The sequence below is a fragment of the Lactuca virosa genome, chromosome 4 (assembly GCF_052849685.1).
Source record: "Lactuca virosa cultivar CGN04683 chromosome 4, Lactuca_virosa_CGN04683_v6, whole genome shotgun sequence".
In the NCBI taxonomy this organism is placed as follows: domain Eukaryota; kingdom Viridiplantae; phylum Streptophyta; class Magnoliopsida; order Asterales; family Asteraceae; genus Lactuca; species Lactuca virosa.
Genome location: NC_136429.1, coordinates 486,878,314 through 486,889,890, shown reverse-complemented (window position 1 = coordinate 486,889,890; position 11,577 = coordinate 486,878,314).

The following is an 11,577-nucleotide window of genomic DNA, read 5'->3' as shown; positions in this document are numbered from 1 at the left end:
ACCTTAAGTGTTATTTCTCTCATTATAGTCTATCCAAATGCATGATGCCATGCAACCCAAATGGACCATGTTGGGTCGGGTCAAGTCTTACCAATTATAGTTATGGACTTAGACATTAATCCAACAGTCTCCCAGTTGGATAAGTCTAAAACTATTATTGCGTATGACTTCAGGAACCGATCCGCAATCGTAGCTCTCAAAAGCTGCTGTCGAACTCTGACCTTGTCGATGAACTCTGACCTTTATCAATGACTTGTCCATTAGATAAGGGATCATATATTCCTCCATTCTAGATATCATATGGACTGAGACATGGATTATCAATCATTCTCTCTGTCCATTTGTTGTTTCCCGATTTCCGATTCATGATGATTGACTGATTGAACAAATCAAATCAGTCCTGGCTTGGCCAAGCACTCACATGTATCATCTTTAAATCATCGAGGGGCCCACAGATATCGCTTTTATCCGAAAGGTAAAAGGAATGGATAAACTTCGACTCATATGGCTTGTTCTACTACTTGTTGAATCATACACAAAGGCATGTTTTATAACATCGAGTTACCAATGCGTTTTCGTGCAATCAATGTATAACCAACTCATAGTAACAACTCATATCTCTAGGTTTGAAGAATATAAGATATTATCGTCTCATGATCACTCGTGATAAAATCCATCAAGTGATTCAAATGAGCGCGGGTTGAATCCAATACTCAGAACTTATGAGCACTCATTAGTGTTGTAGCACCACTTTGACCACCAACTTGGACCTCTACAAACCAACCCATGACAGTCTTGATTCATATCTACTTCCAACATATGACCGACTGTGGATGGTTTGAATAACTTAATCATTCAGGAAGAGCGACTTAGTTATTCTGGAAGTCAAAACATGCAAAGTGAAACACAAGAATAAATGAATCGAATATGGTATCAAACCCTATGAATACAAATAAACACTTTTATTTATCACCATACTGATTACTCATTATTCATTGTTTCGGTTTTATCAACTTTATACTTGAATTTAAAACATTAGTTGTCCCATGCTCCAAGCATGTACACTATGTTTTCTAAACACTAGTCATGCCATACACCAAGTATGCATACTATGTTTGTCTATGATCTTTACTTTGTAAAATAGATCAATTGAACATCACTCCAATGATCCTCTTTTCACAGTCCCAAATCCTTACTGCAAATGCAAGAATTCCAAATTCATGCCATTTACTGAAATCTGTTAGATTCTAAACTTATATGAATTGATCGTCTTAATGATTATGCACAAAGTCAGAAAGACTTGACAACAATCATTACAGAGCATTCCAAAGGAGATCAGCTCCTTGGAAACATCCTTCTTTCATTAAGTTTCCTAATCTTACACAGATTGAATAATTTCTAACTTTGAAACATTTCCATATTCCATTTTGACTATCACTTCTGAACAAGAGTTGCCTCCTTACAGATTATGTCAATATGGTCCTTCCAAAATTAACATTATACTTCCAACTGTCCTTGAGCAACCAATCTTTGGTAAACCTTAGATTGTCCTCGACAATTGCTTAATCATTTTAGTCATATCCAATTCTAGACCTTTTCCCTTCATAATGCCCCAGGCATTTGGAAAATTTTAGAAAGGATGAATATAGCACATGTAATCGATCCTATATCTGAAGCATATGGGTCACGATTCATGATGTCTCACATAAAGACTAAACCAGTCTTTTGCTATAATATTTCCATTTCAATTTGCCAAGTTCTCAAAATTCAGATTATGAAAAGGGATGCCGTAATCATAATCGAATTTTAGAACGCAAATAAAGACTAAACTAGTCTTTTGCTATAATATTTCCATTTCAATTTGCCAAGTTCTCAAAATTCAGATTATGAAAAGGGATGTCGTAATCATAATCGAATTTTAGAACGCAAATAATGGACCCATATATAGAATTTCCTTATGTTGAGCCATTCCAACATGAAATTCATATATATATCCTTGATTAAATACGATTAAAATCTCAATCTAAACTTTTAGAATTGAAATGAAGTATAATTTCCTCTCCCTTAATTATAGCAAAACAACTTTTTCAACCCCTGCAACCTCACGAATTGAAACTTTTGTTTTCTATAATTAACATTGCTAACTTGCAACCTTTGTCATAATTATCATGCTCCCACTAACATGATGATTATTAGCATAACACTTATGCTCCCACTAGCTTTGAAATGTACTCAGAAATCAGCTGACTTTCTTACCAAAGTTCAGATTTCTGATACTAGATTGTTTTGATAAAACTTTATCAAAATCATACACCTCTCTTAGATAGCTCACATGTGTGTCTAAACAATTTTAGAACTATGAAAAGGGATGCCGTAATCATAGTCTCAATTGTTTAGACCTTTGCCACTTCTCACAAGTCCATGTTAGTGTGCCGGTAAACCACTCACGCTCCACTAACGACTTTGAGAATGCAAATATCACAATTGCTATCTAGCTAAAATCTACTTAGTGAAAGTGTTTCCTCACCATCATTTTCATGAATCGGAGAGAAACCTTATGACACTTATATTTAATAGTGTATGTGTTCTTATCCATGTGAATTTGTCAAAACCATAATCACAAGACAAGGTTAGTGACAAATCCAAACTCATATTGATTAAACTTGTGCAATCTTAAATTCTTGCCATTTGGCAGCTCAGGTGCCTGCCATTGCTTCCAAGTAGTTATGCAACCAATTGAGAACTCTCAGAACTCCTATGCAAAGCCAACTTGAATAGGCACAAAAATTTCAACACGATAGGTTATAAACCTCAACTCGTGTGCTAGTGAAGGACTTTAGGTTTTATTCTTGATTAAGTCTTGAAACTTTCAAGAGCTTTAAGACTCCCACTGTCCTCTTGACATATAAGACCCCCTTGTCAAATATTCAAGAGATAGTGCGGATTCTTTATCAAGACTAACACTTTACACAATTGGCCTAAGTTGGTCTCTGTTTTATCCAAAACATCACAACTTACCAATTTCAAATGTACAAGAGTAGATAACCTTTTACTCTTACATTTGACTAGTGTTAACAAACCCTCTTTAAGATATGTCACTCAAGTTACAATCTTGGAGTATGACTCTAAGAATTGTTTTGGAACGAAGTATGACTCATCTTTTTGATTTAACCATTTCAACAATTCATGACTCCTCTTCTTGACTTTAGAGGACCAATTGTGATATGGTATCTTAATCATTAAGATGATCATAAACATGATACTAAAGTACTCTCCCATCTTTTCAGATTTGAGAAACTTTTATCTTTCTGCCATACTTTGATTCTTCTTATTCGTTCTGTCTCACATTGAAACTTCTCCAATGCTATAGACTTATACTTAAACTTATAAGTATAACCATATTTACTGAACTTAAGTAAATCATGACGAATAGTCTTCTTGATCTTTTGTGGTGGACTTGACCAGTGCACAAGAATGTGTACTCGATCCCTTAGTCCTTTCCTTATTCACATAAGGAATTAGTCTTAATTTTCCAAGCTGAAAGTTCTCATTCATCATACTATACAACTTGCATGATTCCAAATTTCGGTCCAATTGAACCTTGGGTGATGAGAATCTTTCCTTATTTGGTAATATTAGACACTACCACAACCGAAAGAATCAAATCCATTTTCCAATATTGCTATCAATGGAATCTTATAAGCAACAACTTTTCACAAATGCCATTGTAAGGATACTTAAAATAAATAAAATCAAAACCTTTTTTCTTTTATTTTAAAACTTTGTGGAAAAACTTATCCTTACAATCCATATGAAAACCTCGTTGTTATCTATTCCTAAGCAATATAAATATCATAACTCTTAAGTAATAGCCCAAAATTCTGATCACCGAACCATGCGATTGAAATCCATCTTCGCGATCAGAATCAGCATGTACTTAATAGAGTTAGACAATGGACTTTACCTGAAGTAGAGCCAAACTTATTGACTTTAACATCCTTAGGTAAATTTGGCAGCTTCGTAACCAATGCCCCTTCCTTTGGCAATAGTTACCTATGGATCCTTGATAATGGGACTATCTCAGACTTCGCCTATCTCTTTACCATTGGGTCAACAGAGTTGACTATGGCCGATCCCTTTCCATTGGGAAGAGAGAGCTTTACTGGATATCCAATGTCATCATTGTCAATGTCCATAGCGTTTTAGGAAGTTGATCTTAGCAAATAGATAAGATCATTAAGGGTCTTGTCTTAGTCTGTTTCATAGGATTCCCAAAAGAACTCACTATGTGACTTAGAAAGTAGTTGAGCCACCAACTTTCTCAAGACTTTGACACCCAACTCTCCCGGCTTGTCAATATGTGACTACATCTCCAAGATGTGATCACACCTAGACCTTGCCTTGCCAATAGGGCTTGAGTGACCTTAAACTTTTTAGGAACTTGTGGGTTAGGGAGAATAATTGGAGGAGGTGAAAGAAGTATGATATCCATGGGACATCATCTTCATTTAGGAAAGCTTGTTTCAAGAGATTTGGGAAGATCATAAATGTCTAGACCAGACATCTTTTTGGGAGATATTCACGATAGTTGATTTAAAGTCCTTAATATGACACCCAATATGAAATACTAAGGCTAGGACCCAACAAACTATTTTATAACTTAGAAGAGGGATGCCGTAATCCAAGCTATAAAATATTTGAAGGTAGGTGAATGACGATTCACCAATTTCCACCATGAAAAACGAAATAATTTATTAGGTTTTAATTGGATTTGAAAGTCCTAGATCTTTGAGATTCATTGAACTGTTCAAAGGCATGTTTCAATCTCGAGTGTGCCCTTCAGGTTTTGTGACTGGGATGCCGAGGATCACAAAACAAGGTGTGAATAACCATGCAAATATAGTTGGTACCCTTAATATTTACCCATTAATCAGTGTCCCGGTTAACCACACACGCTCCACCGATACTATGATAAATATTAAGTTACCCTTTGCCTACCTTGTTAAGTCCAGGTTAGTGTGCCGGTTAACCACATACGCTCCACTAACGACTTAAGCAAAGTGCAAAGTGTAATTTCATGGGTTAGCACCAAATTCACATTTTCCTAAGTAACTAAGATTGGGTATTAATAAGAGTTTAGTTACTTAGTATTTATCATTAATACTTTTAATGAAAGGAGAATTATAGTCCTTGTCCTACCCGTTCGGCTAACGACCCTCCACCAGTCAAGGAAGCGGTGGGTGAGAGTGGACACCCATTAAACTGCCATTTTATAGGCAGTAACCTTATACCCCCCTTATAGACCGGCTTCGTGAATGAGGCCTACTAACGGTAAGACTGACTTTACTCTTATACATATATATAAATATTATTAACTTATAATATTATAAAGTATAAGGGTTGAATTTTAACTTTTAAAATTCTAAGGGCTAACTTGGAATTAAAGTATTCATAAGTGAAAACTTTTCAAATTCCAAAACTTGAGGGCAAGTTTTGAAACTATTCAAAACTAATTAATTCCATAACTTATGAGTTTAAGGTAGTTTTAATTAAAAAAAATAAATAAATAAAAAATAAAATAAAATCTTCAAGTTCCATAACTTGAGGACAAATTATGGAAGACTTTAAACTAATTAATAAAAAAATAACTTTTTTTTATTGTAACTTATGGAACTAATTAAGGTTACACTTTTTTTTTTAATTTAATGAAGAGACTTTTGAACCTCCATAACTTGAGGACAAGTTATGGAGTCATAAAACCATTTAATTAGAACTAGACTCTTCATTTTGTAACCTTTGCCAACTTTTATGAGTTTTATGATTCTTAAATGTGACTTTTCATATAACTTGCGGAAAATTTACAAAAACACACTTTGGAATCAACTCTTAGATTAAAATGGATTGAAAACAACTATTTCACACAACTTTTCTATTAATCTAAGAACCTCATAAGAACAAGATAATTCAAATCGTCAATCTTCAAGAAATTAGCATGAACATACAAACTAATACAAATCTTGAAATTATGACAATTATCTTAGAAATTGGATTAGCATGAACATTACCACATCAAAAACAAGTTTATAAGTCCAAAAACATCTTACGGTAATGTTCCTAGTCCAATTCCAGCCAAAACAATCGAATATATGCATCCAACTCGATTTTTCAGCTACTTTTGCAAGTATAACAAGAAAACAAACCTGGCTTTGATACCACTGTTGGGTTATGAGCATTCTAACACTCCTAAGTGTACATGCAACCCTAAATACCTTGGATCTATGTTTTCTCTATTATACATACAATTATGAACATCCAAGGTATTATCCTAATCTAGCATACAAAGTAATAAATATAACAAGATAGAATACATACCTCTTTGATGTAGAATGTCTTCTGTTTTTATTTTTCCAGAAAATATGAAAAATCCAAAAATATTGTGTGCTAAGTTTTCTTTTAGTTTTTTGTTTTGTCTAGAAAAGTGAATTCAGATGTAGATGAGACTCATGGAGACTAAATCGAAAATTTCTGAGCCAAGGCTTCATCCGTGAACATCGAAGAATTCTCATTCGAAGGAGCAAGAAATGAAGATTATTCTTTCAACATTCAATCCTTCAACCCCTGAAGCAAGGTGAAGCTGACTTGAAGATTATGTGTCAAGTTGCATTGAAGCCTCCTCAATCAATTTGCTGCTATCTTGTACCTGCTGAAGTGATCCAGAAGTTTCGTTCTCTATTCTCTCTGAAGATTCTCAATCTGAAAGCGCTATCTTTCAAGAATCTTATCAAGAAGCCTCCTCACCCAACGTACGTTCAAAGCCAAATCCTGAAGAAAAGCCCAACTACTTAAGATGAACTCATTCATTGAAGATTCATCAAGTTTCATCTTGAAGTTGGGAAGAAATTGTTGGGTTATGAGCATTCTAACACTCCTAAGTGTACATGCAACCCTAAATACCTTGGATCTATGTTTTCTCTATTATACATACAATTATGAACATCCAAGGTATTATCCTAATCTAGCATACAAAATAATAAATATAACAAGATAGAATACATACCTCTTTGATGTAGAATGTCTTCATGAAGCTTGAGTGCCTAATGCCCCAAGTGTGACACCTCAAATGGTTCACACAACACCAAATACACTCGGAATAACTTGAGAGAAACTTGAACACTCCTTGAAATCGTCTAGCCCTCACACTCACACATTAGTGCACGATTTCTTGAGCCATGGGCTTCTTTTATATGGTCGCTATTAAGGTTACACCATGTAACTCATAACTTTACCCATTCCTTATGCTCCATGGATTTTAACCTCCATGGAGTATCCATGGGTCACTCCATGGACTTAGTCCAACATAAGGAATCTTGGATCACAAGCCCACATATATAAGAATGAATGATTTACACAATCAACCCATATATTTAATTAGTCTCCTTTTGATCACTTAATTAATTCCAAATTAATTCTTGATCAATACTAATTAAATAACCTTATTAATATATTAGAACTTATAATATATTAACCAACCTTAAGTGTTATTTCTCTCATTATAGTCTATCCAAATGCATGATGCCATGCAACCCAAATGGACCATGTCGGGTCGGGTCAAGTCTTACCAATTATAGTTATGGACTTAGACATTAATCCAACAGAAATTTGAAGATTAATGCTGAAGCCAAGCTCCCGATGAAGATTGACAAGAAAAGCCAGCTACTTTTTAGGGGGAGCTTGTTGGGTCAATTAGAAAAGAAAGCTATAAACCAAGGGGAAGATTGTTGGTTCTAAATTATGGTTTATACTTTACTTTTCTAGGAAAATGTATTTTTATGTCTAGGACCGTAAACAGCTTGGTGTTTACGGCCATATATAACTTTACGGCTGTGTTTACGGCCGTGAACAGGTTTACGACCGTAAACCCATTCACGGTCCATGTCTCCTATATATAGGCTGAGGAGTGCATGTGTGTGAGGAAGAGGCTATAGTGGAGAGCTTAAGTGTGTGAAACCCAAGGTGTTCTAGAGAGAGAAAGTGAGAGAAAATAGAGGAGCTTTAGTGTGTGTTAGTGTGTGTGTGAATCTTGTATCTGGATCTTAATTCATATCAATTCATACAAGATTCATCATCTTCTTCTTCTACTTCTTCTTCATTTGATCTGGCATCATCCGTTTGATTGGAATTCTGCACCATCAAACGGATCTGATTGATACACAAGCAGATTGGGGACTTATAGTAGAGTTGATTTCGGGCAGAGACGTTTCAGCTATCATCCGAAAATGAGGTGAGTCTTGTCCTGGTTTGAACAAGTCGAAGGCACCAAGGCCGGCCTGTATATGTTATTTGTATTGATTAGTACTTGAGTGTAGGCGAGGCCTATATCTCATAGATATCGGAGTGTGGGCGTGGCCCATTTCTCATATCATTATTTGAGTATGGATATAGAAATGATCGATAGATTTGGTTATACTTGTTGTCTGTATGATACTTGTATGTATGCTTAGTAGCTGAGTGTGGGCGGGGCCCATATCTCACAGTAGCTGATTGTGGGTGGCGCTCGTATCTCATAGTTAGCTGAGTGTGGGCGGGTCATGTATCTCATAGTTAGTCGAGTGTGGGCGGGGCCCGTATCTCATAGTCAGCAGAGTGTGGGCGGGGCCCTTATCTCTTTGAGTGTGGACGGGGCCCGTGTCTCCTAGTAGCATGATTATGTGTATTGTATGTGCTAGTTTGGGTTGACTCACTAAGCTTCATGCTTACAGTTTTCAGTTTTGGTTTCAGGTAATTCCGGTAGCAAGGGGAAGAGCTCAGGATGACTGCAGTGCACACACCATTTTTGTAGCATGGGATGTTTTTACTCTGATACATTGATATGAGTTTTGATGATATACTCTGATTTTAGGACAACTGTCGATTTTGGGTTGACCACAGTCAACAAAGTCAACAAGTCAAATCGACTAGTATTAGGGTTTTAGGATAAACGCTATGTCTCCTAATGTTCCTAATCTACAACTTACTATTATAATACAAATTATCAATTAGGATTGCCAACTATCTAATATAAACCCTAGTTAGGGTTAGTAACGTAACAACTCGATAATTCAACTATATATCACTACTCTGGGCCTTAGTGGGTAAATGTCGAATCTTACCTAATGTAGGACAGCTCTTAGGATACCATAAATTGAGGCATTGGCCCTCCATGTTCAACACAAAATATCAGCTCTCCAATCTCTCTCAACTTTCATTCACAAACTCACTCTCTATAACTCTCACCATATCTCTCTCTCTCTCTCTCCCAAATCTCTCCCAACTCCCTCCCAAATATTTCCTAGTAACAAGAACCCCACTTCTAACTGATCCCTTAAACACCCATACCATCCCAACCTTTCAATTGATTGAAAACCACTCGAAATGGGAGGAGACAACAGGAAATAGCAAGCTAATTTCAGAGTTTTGGCCATTTTGGACCTTCTGACTTCGGACCCTCTCATTCCGGAACCCTCTCATTTCTGAGCCCTTCTCATCTCGGACAATCTCGCACCGGAACCCGCTTTTTCGCATCTTCTCGCCTTGGAACTCACCAGGTCGCGGAAGGGTACTCACTCTGAAATCAGGGTCTCCCCAGAAGTTTTCTGACTTCGCACCAGCCACTCCGGAACACATGCTGATCTCGGAACTCCCTTCAGTCTCGCACCCCACTTCGGAATTAGGGCAGTTTCAGACTTTTCTTCATTTTTAGAGTTTTTGACGTCGGGATTTCCATCAAAATCATATTTTTCACATCTTAGACCCTCTAACCTCATATTTTATGCCCATCTTGAAACTTTATTTTATATAAAGCACAACATTTTATAAAATAATATCAAGAGTTATAAAGAATTATAATATTTTTATACATAAAGTTACTAGCACAAGTGGTTCCCCTTCATAACACAAGTCTCCTTTACGTCACTTCTCCCACTCTAGCTAGTCCTCCATTGGTCAAATCCTTGTCCCCCTCATAACTCCTCCTAACCACCCTCCAGTTGCTTTACTTCTCCCTTATAACCATGATCAGGAGATTATAATTTCATTTCACCATCATCTTAATTTTCACTTTCTCTCCAAGAAAGAACTCTCACTCTCTCTATCAACGATTTTTCGAAGATTTTTCTTGGGTCTTTTTAGTAAGTACTTCCTCCAACCTCTAATAATTCTACATACTTCCATACTAATCTTAAATCATTTACACACCTATTCACGTATTAATATCCATAGGACCATCAAATATGCAAGTGATTTTCAAGTGTTCTTGGCTTGAAACTTCTCATCCACAACGTTCCACTTATCAAGAAAACACATAAGGTGAGTTCATACCTCTTTATTTTCGAATTTTTCCAAGTTTTATGGGTGGGAATACAAGTAAAGTTGTTTAATATTCTAAGTTATTATACAAACTTCTTCTTCCAATTTTGCAAAAATTATTATTTACATGAAATAAAGTTATTACATTATTTTTGTTAGATTTGACGTAAAATATGTTACTTTAAACATATAAGGTTAGTTTGACCTAAAAATCACAAAAAGGTAAAAATAAGTTTTTACGCAACTATATTTCACTATCCGCCGTTTGTGATGCTAAAAATAAAAAACTAGAAAAATGGACATTTTTATATTAAAAACACATTTATTTTCCCTAGATACAAAATAATTGTTATTTATGAATATCTAAATATACTAGCCCCTATATGTGTAAATATACGTATATATTGGTACGAAAAAATTCAATTACCATAATAAACTATATAAGTAGAGTTTATAAACCTTTAACACTGTTGTAACATGCTGAGCAAAGTGTAGAATTATATAAAAATACATATATCATTATTTTATACTATTCTATTATCCTGGAAAAAGGGATAATTACACATACAAAGGTTTTCATTACAATAATACGTAAACTCGTTGGATCAATTTTTGTGAGACATTTGTCTTCACCGTACCTACCAGAGTACCGACTTAAGTCCTGAATTATAACCAAAATCTACCGTAGTGAGAGCATGACACTTGTGTATAGATCAATATGGGATTGACAATCCCGCACCCTAGTTGTTAGCTACAGTTAGACCGGTAGGTCTATGGTGACAAATGTAATAAACATTTCCGACACCTGAAGAACATCGTAGCAGGCCATCTAGGTCATTAGCATGGTTATAATAACTCACATGGGAAACAACGACACATTTAGTTTACAAAAAACTTTCATTCACACGGTTTTATATAATAATAAAACTGCATATTACTATTTTAAGTATGGAAATACTTGTACATTTCGGTCTTAGCGTTCTAAGACTACAATATGTTTTTAAGGAAAATATTGGATTTTCTGGAACTAAACATTATCATTTTACAAGGAAAGGTTTAGGATTTCTCATACAAACCCTTATGAGCTCACCAACTTAATTGTGGACATTTTTTCAAACGACTTGTATTCTCAAGAAATCACTAAAACTGGTAGCAACAAGCTTTTGAGGATGGGACATTATGGCGTCAGCCAAATCTTTTGTCATCATATTGTAATTAATCTTGAAATATGTA